Below are 23,406 nucleotides of genomic sequence, written 5' to 3' on the forward strand. Positions count from 1 at the left end.
AGTAAAATGATAAAAAATATGGTTCCTGAAAAATCACTGTTAAAGTGCTGACATATTTCCTTTTTTCCATGGATATGTATGTTAGCATATGTGTGTGTGTGTGTGTGTGTGTGTGTGTGTGTTTGTGCACTTTACAAATTTGAGGGCATAAGGCATATTGATTTTTTTAATGGCTTTACTAATCTTTTCATATTATATACATTTAAGAAAGCCCCCATTTTGACAGCTTTCAAAATCATGATGTATTTGTTCATTTATTTTTGAGGTACTGAGTAACAGTGATGCTTTACCACTGAGCTACATATTTGGCCCTTTATTACTTTTATTGGTGCATTATAGTATTACATCATAATGAAGTTCATAGTGATAGTGACATTCTTGCAAATAGCACTTGGGGGGCTTCCCCGCCTCTCCTCCTTTCCCCTTTCCTTATACAGAATATTGAAATTAGCATTGGTATTCTCACATATGTACAGAATGTCAATGAAAATGTCTCCTTTATTGATCCTCCTTCTCCCCCCTTTCTTCTAGGCCCTCTTCCTTGCTCCACTAGGATTTCTTCTCCATTATTTATAGTCCCTCTTATATCCTGATTATTCCCTATCTTCTAGATAAAAGAAAACATATGACCCTTCACTTTCTGTGACTTGGTAATCTCATTTAACATGATGTCCTACAGGTCCATTTTCCTGTAAATGCCATAATTTTGTTCTTTTTTATGGAATTCTAGTTAGCAATAAAGAAGAACAAAATTATGGCATTTTTTAAAAATTTTGAGACAGGGTCTCACTAAGTTGCCGAGGGTGGTCACAAATTTAGAATTCTCTTAATTTGGCCTTTTGAATCTCTGGGATTATAGGTGTATAGCATCATACCTTGCTAAAATTATAACAAATAGTTTCATAGTACTTGTGCATTTAACAATTTCGCTACTATTGTTCATTTAGGTTGTTCACAAATTTTCACAATTGTAAATAACACTGTAATGAGAAGTCTTCTTCATAAATCTATTTGCATCTCAGTTTATATCCTTAGCATACTTTTCTAAAATTAAAAATACTGGGTCCAAAAAAATCAATATTTTTTCTTTTTTATATTGTTTTACTTTATCATACATCTTAATGAGGTACAAGATGGTAGAGGCATACATGTACACATCACTCATTTAGCCCTTCCCCAATCTCCATCCCATTCCCTCCTACCTTGCTCCTTTTCATTTTTGTCTTACTAATTGACTTTGATATGTTTATGAATATACATGATGTACATAAGGGAAGTTCCCTCTTCCCTCCTCAGTTAAGTCGCCTTGTTTGCTCATCTATGGTTTCTCCTTCTTTGTCTAGAGTTCCTCCTATGACTTGTTTTCTCCTTAGCTTCTGCATATTAGGAAGAGCATGTATTTTTTAATTTTTGTGATTGATTAATATCATTTAGCATAATCTTCTCCATTTCCATCCATTTCTCTGAAAATCATATGAAATCTTTGTTTTATTTATTTTATTATTTTATTTTTAAAAATTATTTATTGGTGTAATGTATCATAATGGGATAAAAAAAAACTTGTGTAGACATACATGCACACATTGCCCAGTTAGACCCTACCCCATCCCCATCCCATTCCCTCCCCATTCCTCCTTAACATGCTTGGTTTAGTGGTTGACATCTATATGTTTGTTTAAGTACATCATGTGTTTAGAGAGTTTATTTCCCCCCTCCCATCACCTCAGTTGGGTTGCCTTGTTTACTCCTCTGTAGGATCTCCTTTTTTACCTGAAGATCTTCCTAATACCTATTTCACCTTAGCTTTCACATATTAGGGAAAGCATCCAATTTCTTACATTTTGTGACTAATCTTGCTTAGCATAATGTCCTCCGGTTCCATCCATTTCCCTGAAAATGATTCATATTTTTAATGTACAAAAATTACAGTATCAGTCATAACATCATCTAGGCATTCAGTTTTATGTGTACTCCATTCAGCAAGCTCTATGCTGAGAACATTGTAAACAAAAGTAAATTAAAGTTATCTTTGCCCTAAATGAACTTACATTCTAGGTGTAAAGCATATAAGTAAATAATTTTAATATAGTTTAATCATTTCTTCTCAGGCAAATATGGATAGAGCACAAGGAAAAGTTGAAAGAGGGTAGGGCTCAAAGACAGTAGAATGATGATAACTCCTAAATCAGTTTGGAATGAGAAATACCAACTAAATTGATGCTCCCTAATGATATGTTGACAATATTCTTGGTTAATTAAGTCTTAACCCTGGAAGAAGGGGCAGCAACGAATTCATCCTCATCCAGAGCCCTGCCATAGGCCCATAGGAATATGCAAAAGAAGCTGTAGGTAAAGCTTTGAATGGCTTAAAGCAGAAAGTGCTGTTTAAATGAATGTTTTAGATGAAATAACATCCATTTTATATGTGTTTGAGTTGTAATAATTTGAGGCTAGGTAGGTGGTTTGGGATACTTGTGAGCCTTCAGACATAAAGTGTAAGTAATATATTTTGCAAAAACTCAAGTAGCCAAAATGGGGTCCATTGAGCACTGGTCATTGCAGGATACAGCACATACAACATGAAGAACCACATAACTTTTGACAAGGAGAGGGGAGGGAGCCTGTTTGCGATAAAGGTTTTAGATTCAAGTTGGGTGTCAAAATTTTAACCTTTGTTCCCAGCTTCCCATAAATTCCACCAGCTATTCTACCAAAATTATGTCTGCTACACATGCTTTTTGTTTCCTTTGAAATATTTATGAAATTTTTAATTATTGTTTTCCTCTGTGGATCTATTTGTTATTTGTCTATCTCCTCCATTGTATTGGGAGTTCTCTGAAGATAAGTGATAGTGTTAAACTCTCTACTCATACTATATAGCACAATTCTAGGCACATAATAGATTTTCCCCAAATACTGTTTAATGAATTAATGGTATGTCTATGCACCCATAAGCCCAAAGAAAGTTGCAACCAAATTGTCTTAGAAGAGCTCTAGGTCTGTAAATCAATTTTTGACAGTTACTTGATCAGTTATTTTAATGAACTTTTTTTGTGGGTTTGGGGATGGAACCCAGGGGCATTTGACCTTTGATCTACATCCCCTGGCCTACTTTTTTATTCTTTATTTTGAAACCAGGTCTCACTGAGTTGCAGAGGGCCTCACTAAGTAGCTGAGGCTGTCCGCAGGTCTCAGCTTCCTGAATGCTGGGATTATAAGCATGTGCCACCACGCACAGCTCGATGAATATTTTATATGGATGTTCCTCAAAAACATTAAATATTAACTTTTAACTACAATGTATGTACATCAGATAGCCTCACCCTATCCTTGACTTCCTACTCCTCCTTGAACCAGGTTATATTTATAAATAGGATAAAGGAAGGAGTAAAGATGAGGGTGGAATGAGAAATACAGATGAGCCTGGGATGAAAGATAAGTGAAAGGTGGAAGAGGATGAGGGGAAGGGGAAGAATAAAAATGAAGAATGTCTTTTACATAAACAATTTGGTAAATAGTCAATAGTGGTTTGATATTTTGAAAGTTGCACCTAAATGCTGTGTCTTAGGCTGTTTTGTGTTGCAATAACAAAATGCCCAAGGCTGAGTAAGCCATAAAGAAAGGAAATTTCTTGAGCTCAAATTCCAAGAGGTCTAAAAACATATTTGATCAGCTTTTGATGAGGGTCTTATAGTATTTAAACACATTCCAGAAATGGAAAAAGGGGGAGAAGGCCCCTATAGAGGAGTACATGTGTGATAGAGACCAAGGGATGGTGCCAGGCTTACTTTATAAGAACCTACTCTTAAGATAATGAATCTAATACCGCAATAGCAGTAATTTTTTCCCCTTTGTAGACTTTTCAGTACTGTTACAATGAAGGCTTAGTTTTCACATGAGTTTTTATGGGGGCAAACCACAGTGCTCAGCTTTATTGCCAGGATAGCTTATAGGAGAGAGTTCCTGTTCACCCTCATCTATGCCAGGAGATGTATTATGAAACAAGGGGCAGGACTAAAGTGGTATAATTTGAATATAAAATATTCCTAGCACTTCATCCTCTGGGATTAACCATGCTTGGGGACATGGTCAAATATAACTATGTGAATCATTCTGAAAAAGGCTTTCTCTCTCTCTCTCTCTCTCTCTCTCTCTCTCTCTCTCTCTCTCTCTGTGTGTGTGTGTGTGTGTGTGTGTGTGTTTTCCAGCCTTATCTAACTGAAGCACTTCACCTAATTATAACCCACTCTCTAACATTTGGCTCTCTCTACTTCTGATCACCATGATATGAAGAGTTAGAGTTTCTGCTTTGAAGCACAGACCCTAAAACTTTGAGTCCCAACAATTCTTTCCTCCTCTAAGTTATTCTTGTAGGATATTTGATTACAGAAATGCAAAAGCTGACTAAAGCAGAAATTGATACCTGAAATGTGCAGTCATTGTTATATCTAGCCTAACTATGTGCATTGTGAGACTTTATTTTACCTGTTTTAGGAGAGGAAATTGAAAGGGCCAGAATGTCAAAAAAAGTCAGATGATAAAGACTGTGTTCATACAAATGTAGAGTGCAAAAATGAATACATATAGAAAGAGAGTCCACACATGCTATATTCCATCAAAATTTTATGTACATTTTGCCAATGTCTTTAAACTTTATGTGAGGCCAAATTTAAAACTGATAGATGAAGAAAATCACCTGTCCAGATAAATCTCAAGACAATGAGATGTGTAGAGTGTGGCATGGTTATTAATGTTGGCACTTAAACATTAATATGAAAATAAGGAGAAGAAAGCAAAGCAAATAGACTTTACAGACTTGGAGTTTGGTCAGAAAAGCCTGTGTAAAATTGGGGCCCAGAAAGATGTAACTGTGGAAGAAAGTAAGATGTCTTAAAGGAAAGGGCATTCTGTTCATAGAAACAAAGAAAGAAATGCAGTCAGAGCAATTCAAAATTTTTCAGAATTTCCAACATCACAGGCCCAAAGGTATAAGCATGAAAACATGTTCAAGGGTGGCTATTTTGAAAAGGGCACTCAGATTCTATATTGGTAGCCATGTTTCAAGAAAGCATGAGAGTTGCCATGATTGAAGAAGACCCAACTGCCATAGTTAAAGAGGATATAACAACCACTCATGCTGGTAGCTGATCCTGGCACTCTCATAATGCTAGCTTTGCTGGAGTAACAGATTTATGGTTTCCCAAAAATTTTCAAAGGAAGTCCTGGGAGGTCAGGTAATGTATGTCAAAGTTGGAATCCCTGTAAGCAGGCACAAATGGGAAAATTTTTCAGACTATATGGGTGAAGCCAAAGTTGCAATGGGAACCCCTCAAATTAAGAGATTCCAGAAGTCTTGAGTATTCACTGAGGAAAGCTATCAGCAGCAGACAATGAAGCCAGGCTAGAAGGGCCAGTATGCTGCTGGCCACGAATAACAGGCCATTGTGCTGGTCTGTCTAGGCACTTTGGAAATCGCATCTCACAACCATGTGTCCAAAATGCCAGAAATGGAACTTCAGGACTGAACTTTTCCTCTTCTGGATTTTATTCCTATTTTGATTCTATTCCTTCCAACCAAACAGTTGCATCCATTTTGGAATGCAAAAGTTTATTGTGTGTCATTGTGTGCTGGAGGTATATAACTAAATTGTTTTTGTTTTTACAAGAGCTCACAGCTAGTTTCAGAGGGGACTTGTGAGCAAGTTTAAAACCATTAAAACTGTGTGACTCTTGGAGATGGACTAAATGCATTTTACATTATAAGGTAATCATGAGGTCCTGGAGGGGGGAGTGGAGTATTATAGTTTGAATATAAAATGTCTCTGAGAACTCATGTTCTGGAGTTGAGTTTTTTAGGGTAAGTGACTGAGTACAGTGTGTGTGTGTGTGTGTGTGTGTGTGTGTGTGTGTGTGTGTTCTAGCAATAATCATCTATAGCATCTGGCTTTAACCTAATCTCTCTGAACTTTGGCTCTCTGCTCACCATCATTTTCATCATAAGGATTAAATATGCTTGGCAGCCAATATAAAGTAATATATATATATATATATATATATAATTTCAAATAATTCATAATATGTGTAATGTATAATATAAATAGAAATATCATACAGTAATATATTATATAATATAAGTAATATACAATAATGAAGTATCAAGACCCCTAAAAATAAATATTCCTTCCTCTATGTATTTTTCTGCATCAAATATTTGGTTCACAGAAGTGAGAATGCTGACTGAAACAAGGGAAATACCTTTGAAAGTGATAGGAAAAGTGTAGGCTTTCCTAAGGCGATTCTTCATGGGATAAGACTTTTTACATAGAAGCTGCTTATTTTTGACTCTCATTAAACCTTCACAGTGTCTGGCTGCTGCCTAAAATCAATTATATCTTCATCCCTTTCATTGAAAGCTTATTTCCTGTTACAAACATAAATCCCACAATTTTTTGAGAGCCACTCAACAAAATTTATCAAGATTAAAATATAATATTTTAAGCCCAATTTGATCTTTATCTTTAAGATTAAGTACAGTTTAGTAGGAAAGTGCTATATTACTGTCAGAAGTTTCTTCACCTACCACCAACTCCACTGTTTGCTAGAGATGGCAAGTCAATTTTCCTGTGTTGGCCTTGGCTCTTAATTTGCAAGCTGGAGCTAGAAATAATTCTTCCCAGGTTGTTGTCAGATTAATTTAATTGATAAAATTTCTAAAAAGTCTAGATATTCCTAAAAACATCTACCACCAATAGTAGTATTTGTAAATATTTTTAGCACCCAAAGCCATAAAAATATATTTTGCCTTCCATGTCACAATTTCTGGCACAACCTCACAGAAGTGGTAGAGCTCAATTCTTTGAGAGCAGCAAAGTTAGAATTTTTCTTTTATTGGTAGGACTGGGCTGTGGAAATGAGTTTTCCCAATTTCTCTATGGGAATTATTTTTTCCCATGTGCTACCTAAAAGCCCTAGTAAATAAGATGGGTCTATAAATGATGTGTTCAGCTGAATCATTCTAACACTGAAAAAAACCAACCTGAAGAGTGAAAAACTATGCTTACATACTATGATACAAAAAAGTTGGTTTAAATTTTATTTTTTATCTGATTGATATTTTGATGCTGTTAACGCAAATCATGGCTTTAGTTCAAAATACAAGTGCACTGGCTTGGCACCAAGGTACAGTCTGTAATTATAATATTATGAGTGACCTTGAATTACTTTCCATAAATAGGTCACCTATAAGAAGAAACTATCCAGAGTTGGGCATGGTGGTGCATGCTTGTAATCCCAGCATTTGGGAGGCTGAGACTGTAGGATTGCAGTTTGCGGACAGCCTCAGCTATTTATTTATTTGTTTGTTTGTTTGTTTATTTACTTATTTATTGTTGTTGTTGTTGGTACTGGGGTTCCTGGAAACCCTTCTACCTCTGGGTTACACTCCCAGACCTATTTTTTATATTTTTATTTGGAAACAGGGTCTCTTAAGCCAGCGTGGCTAGCTTGGAACCTGCGCAATCCTCCTGTCTCCTCCTCCCAAGCGCAGGGATTACAAGCATGCGCCACCATGCCTAGCCAGCCTCAGCTATTTAGTGAGGCCTCCCACAACTTGATGAGAGTCTATTTCAAAATAAAGAATAAAAAATAATGCAGGGGGTGTAGCTCAGAGGTCGAATGCCCCTGGGTTCTTTCCCCAGACTCGCAAAATTATATATATATATATATATATATATATATATATATATATATATATATACTATCCAAACTGAAATACACAGGAAAAAAAAGAAAACAATAAACAAAGCATTGAAGAGCCCCGAGACAAACTAAAATGTTTAAAATTGCATATACAGATGTAAAATGCCAACAAACATTTTATTTCTGGAGAACAATGTTGGTGGAAAAAAGGAGTAGAGGAAGGCTGCATTTCCAGCCACCCCACAATTCAGAACTGAAGGAATAGAAATACTACAAGTCATGTGTGCATGCATGCCTCTACCATCTTGTACCCCATTAAGATATATGTCTATAATGCACCAATAAAAAATAAATATTACTTCTTAGCAAGGTAAGTGACAGTGAATTCACTAAAATTTAATACTGGATAGCCATGGATTCAGGGAAAACCAGAAATTATGGCATTTTGAACAGAGGATAAGAAAGAGTGTTGTAGAGCCAAGCCTAATTACTACAGAAGAGAGGGTAGCACAAATGGAAAGAGAAAAAAGTAAAAACATATGGCATAGAGACATCTTCAGGGAAGAAAAGTAGTATGAATTTACCTGAATCATAGGCTGCAAAGAAAAACATTTTATTAAGTTGAAGGAACACAGGAGCTCTTAGAAAATATTTCCATGTTGTCTATCAAGAGGCCTAGGATGCATCTAGTAGAGCATGATTGAAATATTCACAGAGAATATTGTCTCTCTGGTGGTTCAGATCAGAGAAATGGAGAGGAGTGGATTTTTCCCTTAGAGTCTGGTGATTCACACAAAGAGTTGGGAAACTGAATAGGTAAGCATGATTACATTTGGGAAGTGGACCTTGGATGGCCATATTATTCATGGGTGGTAGAGTGTACAGGACCTGTGCTACTCCATCTACCCATGACAGATTGTTGCAGTACCTATGAGTGGAATCCTTGGTAGAACTCAGAGACCAGCATTTAATTAGTTCTTGGGGGTGTTTATTTAATCTCTTTGGAGTAGATATCACCATGTAAGGTTTCAAAGTTTTTTATTTATTAGAGATAGACCCTAGTTGCCAGACAGATTGCATATCTGGAATTCTGCATCAGCCCACCCTGGGACTATATCCATCTTGTCTCTCTGGACAAAATTCCAAGAGATGATACTCCTCATTTCACCCTGCCTCATACTAGTGAGAGGAATGCTGAGAGCCATTTCAACAAATTTTAATTCCAGGTGACTCCAGCTGGAAGCTTGGCAAGCAATAACAAAGAATGAATGCTTTAATAACCCCAGCCTTTGCTCTCTTGAAGTAATATATCCCAAGAAGAAACAGAAACATTCTGGCGTAGGCAGTGAAAACCTACCCTTGTTCACAGTTTCAAATACCTTAGTAGAGATGATTATTTCATTTTAATTGTTTTTCTATTTATTTTTTCTTGTATTTGCTGATTGGTTTGTGTGTAGAAAAATGTTTATGTCTTCTCCCCTTCTTTATCATTTTCTTTTCATTTTCTCTTTTAGTTAATGTTTCCATTACTGTGACCAAAATAACTGAAAGCACAACTACTAATATCTCAGCACAAACACTAACAGCCAAGAGATTTTGGAATGATGAATTTCAAGTTCTAAAAGAAAAAATTCTATTAACTAAGATTGCTATATCCAGAAAATAACCTCTTTTTTAGAATAGAAAGAGAAACTATTCCAAGTTAGAAATAAAACAAAAGAATTAATTAGTACAAAGCCAGTACTACAGAAAATAATCACAGAAAATAAATTTAACACAAACTTTTGATCATAAGAAGGAATGAATCTTGCTAGAAGAGTAGCTCAGTAGAGGAGAATTCAAACTGAATTAAATATTAGAACTAGCCAGGTGTGGTCATGCACGCTTGTAATCCCCATGCTTGGGAGGCAGAGACAGGAGGATCATGCAAGTTCGAAGCCAGCCATACTGGCTTAAGAGACCCTGTTTCCATTAAAAAAAATTATATATATATATATATATATATATATATATATATATATATATATATATTGGGGTCTGGGAGTGTAGCCCAGAGGTTGAAGTGTTTCCAGGAACCCCAGTACCACCAAAAAAAATATTATAACTACATCATAGTAATAGGAAATAATGAATGCATTTCTGTAGCAACTGAGTGTAACTTTTCTTAATCCTCCAATTAGGAGATATAATCTCACCAGGTGTGGCGGCACATGCTTATAATTTCAGTACTTGGGAGGCTGAGACAGGAGGATCCAGGTTTGTGGTCAGTCTCAGCTACTTAGTGAGGCCCTCATCAACTTAGTGAGATGCTGTTTTAAAATAAAGGATAAAATCTGGCTGGGGATGTATCTCAGAGGTAATATGCCCTTGAGTTCAATCTTCAGTACCAATAAAAATAGAAGATATAAACTGACAGAGTTAATTTTTTTTAAAAAGATCAAACTATATTTTATTTGCAATAGAATCATGGGCAAGAACACCCAAAGTCTGATATTTTGTGAAAGGAGAGATAAATTTATTCCATCCAAATAAAGACTGAAAGCTAGACGAATAACTAATCTTATATCTGACAAAGCAGAATTCAAGCCAAAATTAATGAGATGAGACAAAGATTGTTACTTCATTCTGATAAAGGGAACAATACAACAAGAAAATAGAATAATAGTAATTATTTATGGCACAAAAATAGTGCATCTAATTATATAAGACAAACACTACTCAATATTAAAACACATAGAGAATCCCAACACAAAAATACTGGAATATTTTAACACACTTCTTTCTTATATAGATAGGATATCCAGACATACTTCAATAAGGACTCTTCATTTTATATTATTTTATTTTATTTTGTGGTTCTGGAGATGGAACCCAGTGGCATTCAACCTCCAAGCTACAGCCCCTGCCCTATTTTTTATTATTTTTTGAAACAGGGTCTCACTAAGTCTAAGTTACGGAGGGCCTCACTAAGTAGCTGAGGCTGTCCTCGAACCACGATCCTCCAGTCTCAGCCTCATGAATGCTGGGATTACAAGTGTGTGCCACCATGCCCGGCTAAGATTCTTCAAATTAAAAAAAAAACACTATAAATCAAAAGGACCTATGAGAATATTTTGTTTAATAAAATTCAATTTAATTCCTTCTCAGCAGGTCATAAAACATTCTCCCAAATATGTCACATTTTACACCACAAAGCAAGCCTTAGCAGATAAATATATATATATTAGGAACATAAGGAACTTACCTCAACAACATTAAGGTTTTTCTTTAATATAATGCTCAAAATTTTAGCCAGAGCAATCAGGAAGGGGAAAAAAACAAAAAAAATATACAAATATGAAAAGAAGTGAAATTATTTGTTTGAAGATGACATGATTCCATATTTATAAAACCCCAAATCTTCACCAAATTACTTCTAGAGCTGATAAGTTCACTGACATAACAGAATACAAAATCAACATAAAATTAATAGTTTTTATATACACCAATCTTTAATTTACTATCAGAGAAATAAGAAAAAGCAATCTCATTCACAAAAGCCCCAAAAATTAAATATCTAGGAATAACTCTAACCAAGAAGGTAAAAGATCTATACAGTGAAGATTATAGAACACTAAAGAAAGAAACTTAAAAAGAAAATAAAAGAAGAAAATTATCTTCCATTTAGGAAACAATAATATTGTTCAATTGATGATATTAGCAGAAGAAATATACAGATTCAATGCAATCCCTCAGGGTAACAGTAGCATTTTTTACAGAACTAGAAAAAAAGTACTAAAATGCACATAAAAAGACCCAGAATATTCAAAGCAATTCTGAGCAATAAAAGAAATTTTGGAATCATTTTAATTCCTGATTTCAAATTTCACTACAAAGTTATGATTACAAAAACTGCATGATAATGGCATTAAAAACATACAGACTAAATGAATAGGCTGAAGCATACAGAGACAAAATTTCTCAGATAAAATCATCAGTTTATTGACAAAGTTAACAAAACATATGTTGGACAAAAGACAGCCTTTTTAATAAATGGTTCTGGGAAATCTGGAGGTCCATATGTGGATCAAAAACCTAAATATCTCTCATCCTGTACAAAAGTCAAATAAAAGTCAAACAATGATAATATACCAGAAACTTTGCAACTGCCAGAAGAAAAAATACAATCAACATTCTAACATATAGTCAATGACATTGGCTTCCTTAGTGAGACACCTAAATTTCAGGAAATAAAACAAAGAATTGCTCAATGAGATTGCATCAAATAAAAAGTTTCTTTATAGCTAAGGAAATGATTAAGATCATGACGACAGTGCCTATATATTGGATGGAAAACTTTTGCCAGTGTCTTAGCATTCTCACTGCTATAATCTAAAAGTCTTGACCATGCAATTTAGAGAAAGGAAGATTTATTTGTCTAGGGTTTCCATGAAAATTCTGGTTTCAGTCGATGTGAAGCCAGCATCTGGATCTCAGCACGGCGGTGGGAAGCACAAGGAAGGGAAGGTGTAAGATTATGCTCTCACACTGTGGAGGCCAGAAGCAGAGAGAGAGAGAGAATGAACAAGGGGATTTAAATGCACAAGCCCAATCCATAAGGCTCCATTCTCAGGGATCAACCACCTTCTCCAGTCATACCCTTCTATAGGTTACCAAAATGGTTTTTCTACTAGTGAGATTACAACTCTCATGACTTAAGTATATTGACTGAATATTAATAATGAGATATTTGTGGAATATTTTATAATATCCAGCTACCCCACATATAACTCAATAAATGGAAAATTGAAATAAAAAACATTTCTTGAAAAAGAAATACAAACAGCTAGTAAATATATAAAAGAATGTCAAACATCTTATCAATCTTGGTGGTACAAATGAAAACTACATTGAGATTTTATCTTATCCAAGTTAGAAGGCCACTTATATAGAATTCAGTTAATAATAAATGTTGGTGAGGATGTGGGGAAAAGGAACACTTATACACTATTGTTGGAGGTATAAATTAGCCCAACCACAATGAAGATCAGAAAAGAGGTTCTACAAAAGAGTAGAAATTCAACCACCATATGACCCAGCACTCCTTAGTATTTTCCCCAAAGAACCAAAGTCTAAATGCTAAAGATATACATATATATCCATGTTTATAGCAGCACAGTTCACAATATCCAAATTATGAAACCAAAGTAGGTGTCTATAAGCAAATGAATAAATACAGAAAATCTGGTATATATACAACTTGGAATTTTACTCTATCATAAAGAACAAAATTCTTTAACTTGCTGATAAATAAACTAAAGAACACCATGCTGAATAAATAAGCAAGACTGAGAAAATCAAGTTTCATATTTTTCTCCTAGAGATAGTAGAGTTAAAAAAAGGGACATCATGAAAACAGAGAGGGGGCCAATAAATTAGAGGAATTGAATCCAATATATCAAGAAATGGGAGGTATTGGGAAATGAATTTGACCAAATTGTGTTACATATATCCTCATATTTATGTGTAATTATAATTCATCAGTAAAAAAGAATACAAAAATTATCTAAAATATGTATGAATTCATCACAAACAAAAAAATACTCAACATTCAATTTAATTAAAAAGAGGAGAACACAACAGAATGGGAGAAGATTTTTGCCACATACTCCTCTGATAGAGGACTAATATCTAGAATATACTGAAAACTCAAACTCAGCACTAAGAAAACAAATAACCCAATAAAAAATGGACAAGTGAATTATATACTGCATGAATTAAGAAATTCAAATTGCCAATAAATGCATGAAAAAAATGCTCAACATCATTAGCAATCAGAGAGATGCAAATCAAAACTACTCTGAGATTTCACCTAACTCCAACTAAAATGGCATTCATTCAAAACACAAACAACAACAAATGCTGGCAAGGATGTGGAGAAGTGGGAATTCTAAAACATTGTTGGTGGAATTGCAAATTAGTGAAACCACTTTGGAAAACAGTATGGAGGATCCTCAGAAGAGTGGAAATGAACTTACTATTTGACCCAGCAATACCACTTCTAGGTATCTACCCAAAATAAAGGAAACAAAACTACCAAAATAATGCACGCATATGTATGTTCATAACTGCACAATTCACTATTCCCAAACTATGGAACCAGCCAAGATGTCCATCAATAGATGAATGGATTGCAAAACTGTGGGAAATTTACTCAGACATAAAAAAACACAATTACATCATTTACAGGGAAATGGATAGAACTGGAGGACATTATGTCAAGTGAGATTAGTCAGTCACAATAAAGAAGAAATCAGATGCTTTTCCTAATATGCAAAAGCTAGGGAGAAATGGTAATAGGAGGAACCCTAGATGAAGAAGGGATTGAAGATCATAGAATCTTCCATAGAAGGGTTGATGATCATACAGTCTATGCTTAATGAATCCTTGTTGGGTTGGCTGCTAGAAAATGGAATCTTAGTACACAGCACAAAAGCCACTGGTGTTATATCAATGTTTTATATGAAATTTTATGTTATCTTTTATTTTTAGAATAGTATTTTGAGCCAACTAAATCAAATATAAAAAAAAAAATCCTGGAGAGCATTATGTTAAGTGAGATCAGCCAAGCACAGGAGAAGGTACATATGTTTCCTCTAATATGCCTAACCTAGGGAACACAGAGGATACCAGTGGGACTCCAGATAATGGAGGGGAAATACCAGCAAAGCTTGAATGGAAAGATAGGGGAGAAGGAAGGCTGAACTTGATTAATGAGGGCCCACATCCGAATATGTGTAAAATTATAAATATGGCATGATTACCCAGGACAATCATTGCTGGGAGGGGGGAAGGGAAAATGGGGGGGAGAGGGCATCAAGTATAGTTTAAATGTATACCATTGATGTTCAATAAAATGCAAATAATAAATAAATAAATAAAGCTAAAAATAAAAAAATAAAATTAAATATTAAAATTTACATAAAAAGCAAATATTAAAAATTAGATTATATTATAATTCTAATGTTGGCAAAATTGTTTGATATATTTTTATTTGTTACATTACAAAAAATAATCTTAAAGTATTCTCTAAAATTCTTTTTATACTTTTTAAATTTTAAACCTAGAAAAATTGGTATTAAAAGGCTTTGACTAATTTGCTAAATGTTTAAATCTTGACTGTTGAGCTATATGAAAATACTGTTTCTAAATCTTTTACCCATATTACCCATCCTATCCTCTTTATTACATACTGGTATCTATAGATGTATTAAAATTCAAAATCAGTACCCTAATGATATAACATATAAGAATTCATCTAAAATCTTTAGTCAAATTACCTCAAAGCCTATTCCAGGTGTCTACAGTACTAACTTCTGGATTCACATGGGGCAAAATAAACTAAATACATCCCACCTTTTTGTGTTTCAGCTTAATTCAGCAAAACAGGTTTTAATTTATCATTTAAGTGTTATCTTTTGGATTTTGATGGTTAACCTGTATTGTAAGTGTTGTCTCACAGGGTTAAAGCTTTCCAACAGACAGAAGCTGACAGACATCTATCAAGGCCCTTTGGATGGTCATAGACGCACATGGCACAGACCCATCTGATTCCCCCATGCTGTACCAGTATTGGGAATGGCCTAGGAAGATTTGAGAAAGCTATGATTATTAATATATTTCAAAAATTGGGTGAGGGGAAAATCTGTGCAAGGACTTGGTTTCTGCCTAAAAACAGGCAACTATTCCAATGTAAATTAACCTAGCTAAAGGTGATTAACAAATCAATAGGAGAGGAGAACTAGGCCTTTCTCTATCTAGAGACAGATCTTAGGAGAGAAGTAGGCCTTTCTCTATCTAAAGACAGATCTACATGATAAGCCAGCTAAGATGGTAGGAGGGGTCGACATTCATGAAATGAGACATTTTGCCACACCTTGCTGGGGGAGGTACCTTACAGGATAAGGGGAGGTACCTTACAGGGACATTCACTACGTCAGAATTACGTAAAGATGAAGGAGGTCATGGGTATAAAATGTCCGGTCCACATGCTGTATAGGGGGAGTGGTGAGTTGGCATGGGCCACCCTCCCCCTATGCCATTTTGGCATGGGGCTATATTTCTATTTTCTGTATTTCTATCATTTCCTCTTTTTCTGTTTTTCTGTTATTTTGTTTCTGTGGGGACTTTTCAGGAAATTATTCCCAGGGGTCTAACAAAGATCCCTGGGGACAGTTTCCCAAACAGTAACAATGCCACCTACATGCATGAATGTTACCCTAAAGCTGGGGCCCCCAACTTCATCCCTGTTCAGCTCAAAGCAGTTCATGACCAACTCACCATCCTTATTCCTTTGCTAAGGGGTACATTCATGTGATAGAAATGAGGGACAACTGATGGGAAATTAGCTCATGTTAAATGTTTGTATAATTGTAAAAGTCAAAATGTATTTTCTGTATCTACCTTTAGCCTGACAGGTGTCAGGAAATTACTAGACACAGGGGGGAATGTACCAGTATTGGGAATGGCCTAGGAAGATTTGCAAAAGCTCTGATTATTAACAGATATATTTCAAATAATTGTGTCAAAATGGCGGCAGACCTGGGTAAAGAAAGGACTTGGTTTTGAAAGAAAAAGGCAATTCCAATGTAAATTAACCTGGCTGAAGTTAATTATCAAGTCAAGAGGACAGTTGAGCTAGGGCTTACTCTTTCTAAAGACAGATCTACATGATTGTCTAGGGAGCGTGGAGCAGGGGCTTGATCTTTGCCCTTCATGAAAGGACACACCTTGCCACACCTTGCTGGGGGATGTACCTTACAGGGTAAGGGGAGGTACCTTACAGGGATGTTTACTATGTCAGAATTACGTAAACAAGATGGAGGTCATGGGTATAAAAATTCTGGTTCATGTGCTGTATCTTGGGGGTGGTGAATTGGCTCAGACCACCCTCCTCCATACCATTCTGGCATGGGGCTGTAACTATCTTCTGTATTTCTATCTTTTTTGTGTGTGAGTCTGGGGATGAAACCCAGGGGCATTCAAACTTCAAGCTACATCCCCTGCCTTATTTTTTATTCTTTATTTTTGAAACCGGGTTTCACTGAGTTGCAAAGGGCCTCACTAAGTAGCTGAGGCTGTCCGTGAACTGCGATCCTCCAGTCTCAGCCTCCCAAGTGCTGGGATTACAAGCGTGCACCACCATGCCCGGCTGTATTTCTATCTTTTTAATAAACTTCTTTTAATCTCAAAAAAACTTAAACCTAACAACTTATGAAAAAAAGGAAGAAGATTGAATATAGATTAGAATATTCAACATCATTTGGTATCAATTCTCTCCAAATTGATCCATAGATTCATTGTCATCTCAGTGAAAATCCAAGCAAGAAAGTTACATAGGCAAAAAATGAAGAAATAAATAAATAAATAAATAAATAAACAAAACACACACACAGAAACAAAAAATGGCAGAGTAAAGACTTTCAAAACTTTACCCTTCCATAAAAGCAATTAAATACCTGAAAAATGTTCAGAATTAACCTTATGAGAAGTCTGGACTTATTATGATTCAGTGAGTATTTATTCAAGAAAATAATGAAATCCAGGAATAATAGTTATTTCTTTAATGTTTTAACTTATAGTGTTTTTATCTCCCACTTTTTGGCTTAAGGTAACCTTGAAACAAACACCAGGCCACATTACTAGGACAGTAGAAAAGAGAATGAAACTTAACCTCTTTAAAGCATCTGTCTGACAGCATATGACATACTGAATGTTTGTGTCCTCCTTGCCCCATATATGGACAAAGGAAAACCTGAGAGAATCTGAATATCCATCCTATGGGTAAAATATAGGTTCTACAGAGACATGAAATAAAGCTTAATATTGCTGAGTGATGAAAATATATCATCATACAGAGTCTCTGCAAATTGATTTCTGGGCTTTAAAAAATATTTTCCAATCAGTAGACTAATATAACTATGCAGAAATTTCTGTGGCCACACACAAGAAGGAATTCATATTTAAAATATTTAGTTCAGAAAATCCATCAAACAAAAAAATGCAACAAGCAGCAACAACAAGCCCTAAGAAGGAAGAATAATTTCATTTCCATAATTTACACATAATGGTACTTAAAATGTTAAGTTTTTAACCAAAAGGTCAAGACATACAGAAATACACCAAACAAGTATAGCCCATACAAAGGAAAGGAAACAATCAATTGAACTTGTTCCTAAGCTCAGACATTGCACTTACTAAAAATATGACAATATATAACAGTTAATAACAAGTGCATTGAAAATAAGATCAAAAGAAAATCAGAAATTAATTGGAGATTAATGAAAGTGAAACATGACATGAAAATTTATAGGATGCATTGTTAAAACGGTTGTTAGAGAAAAACTTATACCAGTAAGTGATAAATTATTACATTAAAATAAAATAGTACTCAAACAATAGTCTAACCTTCCAAATTTTTTTTTGTGACACTGGGGATGGAACTCAGGGGCATTTTACCTCCGACCTACATCCCCAGCCCTATATTTTATTATTTATATATTTTTCCTTTTTTAAATTTATTTTTTAATTTTTATGTGGAATATATTGAAAAGGCATACATTCAGACTGTGTTTAGTATCATGTCCCTATACTTACCCTTCCCCTCTCTCAACAATTAGTGTCCAAATTAACCATGCTATATTTTTATTTTTATGCAAATTCGATGTAGCTCCTTCATTAATCAACCTCAGCCTTCTTCCTCTCCCATCTTTCCATTCTAGCTTTGGTGAGGTTTCTCCTCCATTGTCTGGAGTCTCTCAACAGGGTCTCACTAAATTGCAAAGGACCACACTAAGTAGCTGAGGTAGTCCAAAAACCGAGATCCTCTTATCTCAGCCTCCCAAATGCTGAGATTACAAGTGTGTGCCAGCATGCCCAGCTCTAACCTTTCATGTTAAGAAAATACAAAAGGTACTAGCAAACTAAACTCAAAGAAAGTAGAATAAAAGAGATAAAAATGACTTTAATAAGTGAAATAGAGAATAGAAAAATAATAGAAAACAATATCAAAACCTGCTTTTTTGAAATGAAAAAATGATTAAGCTTTAATTAGACTGACAAAGAAAGAGAATTATCAAATTACTAACCCCAGAAGGGAAGAATAGTGATTACTGTTTATCTTAAAAGAAATGAGGATCATAAAAATAAATTGGACAATTATATACCAAAAACAAAACAAACAAACCTGGAGAACATGGACAAAATTATTAAATGGCATAAACACTGGCTAAAGAATAGAAATTTAGACATAAATATATATATATATATATATATGTATATATATATATATATATATATATATATATATATATATATATATATGAGAAAAATAAATGAAGATTAACCCAATAGAGAAAAAGTTAAATTAGCAATCAGAAAACTTGCCACAAAATTTTAAGAACAAATAGATTTTACTAATATATCTTACCAAAAATTTATAGAAGAATTTATTCCAGTCTTTCACAAATTCTTCCAAAATTCAAAAGAGTAAAACACATTTCCTCACTTGTTCTGTAAATTCTGCATTATCATGGTATTAAAATTATGTAATGACATCACAAGAACAGAAAACTATAGATGGATATTCAGTATAAATGTCACAAAAGTTCTCCAAATAATATATTCAAATGACCAATAATCTCTTTATATGTCTTCAGGGAATGGGAAATAAAAAATCAAAGTGAAATATGACCTCACAACCATTGAATAGCAATAATTTAAAAAACACCAATAAGAGTCTGTGAAGATGTGGAGAATTGGGGGTGTTCATACATTGTTAGTGAGAACATAAATTGGTACAGGCATTTTGGAAGGCAATTAGTTCTTTTAAAGTTACACACAGGTATTACACTCTTAGGTATATATCAAATAATTAAGAGAAAGAATTCATATCAGCATGTTTTTATGACATCCATGTTGGTATAGAATGTCTTTTTATTATAGTTATTAGTGAAAATAAGTTGTACAAAATAACGGTACCCTTGTAACATTGTCACATGTATAATATAATTTTATTGCACACATAAAATATGTATATTAATATTTCACAGAAAAATGTGTATGAAATACTTTGACTGCATCATTCCTTCAATTTCTTACCTTCTACTTCCTTCCCCTTACCTAGTAGTATATTTTCATGTGATCTTTTGTAGTATACATTCTATGTATGAGAGAATACATGTAATACTTGTCTTTCTGATTCTGCCTTATTTCATTTAATATGATGATTTCCAGTCCCATGCATTTTCTAACAAATGATAATTTTGTTCTTTATGGCCAAATAATGCTCCACTGTGCACATATGACAAATCTTCTTAATCATTCATTATTTATGGGTATCTAGGCAAATCTCATGACTTGGCTATTGTAAATAGTGCCTCAGTGAACATGGGTATATAGGCATTTTTGTTGTATGCAGCATTATTTATAAGACTAATAAGGGAAAAAACAAATATCAATAAAATTATAAATGGACAAGCAAATATGATATAAAAATATTAATTGTTAATAAAACTTTATATAATACTAAACTATTATAAAATATATAAACTCAAAGCATTATACTAAATTTAAAGATACAAGAATTCACATATTTTGTTATCCCTTATGTGAAGTGTTCATAATAGACAAATCCGCATGGATAGAAATTAGATGAATGTGTGCCAGGTGCAGGAGCAGTGAGAATAGGAAGTGACTGTTAATGACTAAAGTTTCTTTTTAGTATGATTAAAATGTTCTGGAATATTGTTATGTTGCACAACACAGTTGTGTTGCATAATGATTATGTTGCAAAACTCTGAAAATGTAGTAAAACTCACTTAAGTTTTACTATAAAATGGTGAATTTTTACCATATGTGTATTTTATATTAATAGAAAATTACAAAGTAAAATTCCACAAGATCTTTTTGTTTAAATTGATAAGATAATTGCATAACTCATATGAAAATACAAACCTCTAGACCAAGGACAACCATTTTGAAAAAGAACAAAGTTTAAAAGCTTACTCTACCTGATTTCAAGACTTAGTATAAAGCTAAACAAGAAAGTGTGCCATTCTCACAAAGATGTCTAGATTAATGCAATATAAGAGAAGGTATACAAATAGATCAATCCATAACGTAAGTTGATTTTTTACAAAGATGCTAGTGTATTTAATGGTCAGAAGATAATCATTTTAACAAATTGTACTAAAAAATTGTGTACACTTGGAAAAAAACCAAATTTCATCTGCATGCAAAACAATTTGAAATAAAGCATAGCCCTAGATATGAAAGATAAAACTATAAACTTCTATAAAAACATGGGAGGAAAATCTTAGAGACTTTGGGGAAATATTCTTAAATCATATATAGAAAGCAAAAACTATAAAAGAAAGATTGATAAATTGGGATTCACAAAACTACAAATGTTGGCTCTTTCCAAGATATATAGGAAGAAAAATGGCAGAAGCAAATGATTATCAAAAGTTAAGTGAAAAATTAATATGATGATTATCTTAATTGTAGTGATCAATTCTTTGGTGCATACATGAAAACCCATCAAATTCTATGATGTATATTTTATCGCACCTCAATCACCCCTCAGAAAGCTGTTATAAATGGGTCAGATACATCTAAATGTAGTTCCTAGTACAGCCTGTGTCGAAATTCTCCTAATATATTAGTAAAACTTCAGAAGTAATCATGAGAAAACAAGTGTCTATTTATTTCAGAATATGGTTGCAAACTTTAATAAGCTTGCTTACTTTAAAAATAACCTGATAATTCATTATCTCATAACACAATTTATCTCATGAACATTGGGGAAGAATGTGCCTCAACTTCTACCTGCTCTATTTTTGTGACTTAGAGATCTAGTTTCTATAACAACTATTAAACTGTACCACATGAAATTATCTATATTGACCATTCCCGACCTTTTAATAAAGTAATTTCAAATGGTTGAACCTAATACCTAATGGAGACTTTAACATTTCCTCTACTTAGATGTTACAGATTATATATATATATATATATATATATATATATATATATATTCATAAATACATATCCTTTAAAATGCCTACCCACAGAGTATTTCAAGAATTAATTACATATTAGAATATGAAAATAATCTTAATACATTTTACAATTTTTATAGGGAAGAATACATTTATAATATGCTAGAAAAAATGATGTAGTGTTGTCTTTTTAGGAGTTACTGGAAGCATATAGGATAGAAATAAACAGTGTGTCTATTTGCTTTTCTGCTATTACCTCAGATGCACTAAAGTGAAGTTAGTCAATAGACATTCCTGTATTTTGTAGCACTGAGAATATAGTCAGATCTATTATTCATTGGAAAATATCATTAAGGAAACAGTACCACCTAACTACAGAGGATAATGAGTCTCCAATTTTCTCTAAGAAAGATAGTTTTACACTGATAAATATAGATGAACAAAAAACATTTTAAGACATTTAAGAGAACCTAACAGCATAAAAGAGTTCAAGACAGTCATATAGAATGACATACTCTGAAAGAAAGATAACCCATAAATTGGGATAAATTTTAAAATGTGATTAGCATTCTCAGAGATGTCAAGAAATTATTGCATCTACAAACTAAAGTATACTTCCCAAAAAATAAACAACTGAAGAAAAATAAAATTACCTTCCAATAAAAAATGAGATCATTTAAGTAAAAACAATCATTAGAAAGGATTAAAAATAAAATGTTTATTTTCTGGATACTGAATTCATGATCTTAATGTTGAGGCTATCAAATATACTACATAAGAAAGATAAATAAGATGCAGAAAGCACAAACTATAAAAGATTGATAAAGTATGAAAAAAATTAATTAGTAATCCAAACACCTGACAAATTTCTAAGATGAATTCTATATAAAGATACAGACCAAAGAAAATAAAACAAATAATGAGAGAAACAGCAAAATGTAATATTTCCCAAACTGTCCCAACATCATGATTTGTGAATGAATGTCACAAAAAGATTCAAACATATTATTATTATTATTATTATTATTATTATCCAAAATCTATATTTAAACACTTCACTAAATTTTGAAACTATAATAGAAAATCTAAAAGTTTCCAGATTAGGGAGAATAAAACCAGATTTTATGCAGGAGCGAATTCATCTGGCATCTAAACGTCTCACTAGGGATACTGGATTCCAGAAGTCAATGCCATCACATCTTTACTTTCTTCAGGAAAATTATTTTGGACTTAGAATTTACACTCACCAAAGATAATATTAATATATGAGGGTAGAATATGAAAGTTTTCAGATATGCATACATCAGAAATGATATGATCCTTGCAGTAAAAAAAACTACTTGAACATAAAAATCCAAGAAATTGAAAAATGCAAGTAGGAGAATAGTAAATACCAAAGTCAATACAAATTAGAGTATGCTTCAATCATGTTAAAAAAGGTCTTAACAATTCCAAACTTAAGTTTCAAATGATTATAATATGAGGGATGAAGCAGAAGTATGAACATACCAAATCATTTTAAATTTTAGACTTTAATAACAATACAAATTTAAATGTGCAATAAATATTTAAGAATGACTATTCTCATGGTTTGTATCTGAGTTGTTCCCTAAATCTGTGATTTAAGACTTGGCCATAAATTCAGCAACATTTATATGATGGGCTTAAA

Source organism: Muscardinus avellanarius (genome assembly GCF_963383645.1).
Source record: "Muscardinus avellanarius genome assembly, chromosome: X".
NCBI classification, from domain to species: domain Eukaryota; kingdom Metazoa; phylum Chordata; class Mammalia; order Rodentia; family Gliridae; genus Muscardinus; species Muscardinus avellanarius.